Below are 2679 nucleotides of genomic sequence, written 5' to 3'. Positions count from 1 at the left end.
AGGCTTCTGGAAAAGCAGTTTAAGATTTCAAGTCTTTCACCCTATCAGCTCAAGTAGTTTCCAGTGCAGAAATATACTTTTGTAATTCTTCAAAATCTCTAATCATTGCTTTGTTAAACAGGGTTCTTGAAAATAGTTGATACTCATTTTAACAATATTCTTGAACTGTAATCAATTTTGCAGCATATATAACACATTTATGGAAAGAGGCAAGAGCTGTTACATAAGCAAAGAGGGATGAAACATTCCTTATGTCCAGGAAAGCAGGATAGTAATGGGAAGTACCTCAGTCAAACTCTTTTCTGATTCAATGGAAAATAAGAGGGAGAGAAGGTAAAGCACAATCAAGCCTGCAAGGCTTTTGTTTACATAGCTCACCTCAATGAAGTATAGCTCTAATCTTCCTGCGGTTTCCTAATGTAGACTGCAGAACTGTCAGTGGATCTCCAAATATTTCTCTTATTTTATTAAAGGCAGCTGAGGTCTCTTAGATTGGGACTAAAGCTGTGATGCAGGGGGGCTGAAAATCCATAAATCCTGCAGCAGATTACTTTCCATTCACTGTAATTACCTATAGAGGAGAAACAGTGGTGGAACCTGTATGCTTTATCTTCTTGTGGATAGCAGTTCTAAACAGAATATAATTTGTAGCTGGGATTTGTACACCCACAGCCCTGATCCAATCAATCTTCCACCAATTTTGTAACTGCTTGTTATGTGTAGTTTGGCCTCTTAACTCTTGGGTAGAATGCTAATAATAAAGTGGCCAAAATTTCAGACCACTTTAGCCAGATCATTTCCTTACAACATATTATCACATAGTAACATTTCTATAAACCAGCTTCTGTTAGTTGGGGTGGCTTCTCCAATGAATTTCAAAAGTAGTGGTTGCTGACTGCTTATGTTTCCTAAATTTTGATCCAAGAATCATTTTTTAAATTTACAAAATGTTTTTATTTTATAATTAGCTACTCAGTATATCAGGTTTTTGCATCTCAAGCAAGTGAGAAATGCAGCGCAGGTAGTGCCCTGTTGTGTGTATTTCTTTTAATAGTGAATGGACACAAAAACATTTTACGACAATCTCTTCCGTAAATAGAACACAATGTAAGGTATGAGATTTGATGCCACTACAGAGTCCACCATTGTATCAGAAAGAATGTACTGCTAGTTGACAAAATGTCTATTTTCTTACCTGAACGAATTTATCACGCAGTATCATTTCTCACAACTACAAGCAAGCAAAGCCAGACGATTCTGACCTGGAGGGGCAGATTAATCCCCTTGTCAACACCGGCAAACTGAGATTCTCAGCATTCCATCAGTCTAATTCACTATATAGCAGTCCTGAATGTAAGCCCCAACGGTTTTGTTCGAATTTTATACTCTTTACATCTCTGAGGAATCTTTTTAAGTGAAGTGATCGTGCTTGGATTTCTCTCTCTCTCTCTCCCACTCCCCCCCATCAAGATTAATTTCGATATATTTTAAATCTCTGAATTGGTAATTAATCTGAATATAATACACATATGAGTACATACTTTCACGCATCGGAACAAACCCACAGCTTGTACAAAGGTGATTTTGAATGATTTTTTTTTACGCTGATGCAGAATTGACGCTTTCTAGAATTGGTCCAATCCCTCCCCCACCCTCTTAGCAGGCCTTTAATGATTTTTTGAACAAGCCCCTTGCTTTTCAGCCTATCTCAATGACTTCCATTCCAGTGTACAAGAGATTTTATCCAGCAAGAAAGCAGCCTTGGAAGCAGTATATTCTAGAAAACTCCCCCCTCCCATCACATTCACTGCACACAGGCTTGGAAGCCTTATCAACCAGCAGCCATTATAACAGCATTCGCAGCCACAATTCTACCAAGGTTGGGGACTTTTTGCCCACCCATATAACATTGGCTGTATCCAGGAGAGCAGTCATCACAGCCAGCAATAAGAGAGAGGGGCCATGTTCATACCACACAATTGTCTAGGTCATATAAAAATGTAGGATTTGTCGTTCTGTGACCATGAAAAGCTTTGTGTGTTAGTTATGGCTTATTGTCTGTGTGCTTAATTTGATACGAATCCAACAAATGGGCTAACTCAGCCACTGGGTTTTAAATGGATTGTGTGAACAAAGCTGAAGTAATCGGCAGCAGTAATCATCCTGTTTGGTGACTTGTTGGTTCCCAAACCCTTTTCCTAAAAGCTATCAGTATTTTCATATTGCTCCAATTACCTGTCTGGGATGGTGGATTCAAGAAAGTCAGCCCAAGGACCACAGGTAGTAGATAAACACCCTTAATTTCTTTACTTATACTTTGATTAAAATGGGAAAAAGCGAGCTCTGACCGATTTAATTGCGCTGATTAACACGTCCAGGTTATTGCTTTATCCACCTCACTATGCCTTAGTTCAGAGGAGGCAAGTATAAATAACAAAAAACAACCTGCAGCCTGTTTGGGATACTTGTGCTGAGGGAAAAAAACAGAACTGTATATACAAAATGCCAGTTTTAAATAAATGGCAACATTTGATTTATAGATATTACTTAAACCTTAAGAATCCTCGGCAGGACTTTCACTAATATATAAATCTTTGATGAAACGAATAAACACGTGCTCGAATTAATATAACTGGTTAATAATTTACACATCAGCAAAGGTAAAAAGCCAGGGAATTA

Source organism: Crotalus tigris, unplaced genomic scaffold, assembly GCF_016545835.1.
Source record: "Crotalus tigris isolate CLP2741 ecotype Arizona unplaced genomic scaffold, ASM1654583v1 scf7180000019007.31208882:3723066, whole genome shotgun sequence".
Taxonomy (NCBI): Eukaryota; Metazoa; Chordata; class Lepidosauria; order Squamata; family Viperidae; genus Crotalus; species Crotalus tigris.
This window is presented reverse-complemented; position numbering follows the sequence as displayed.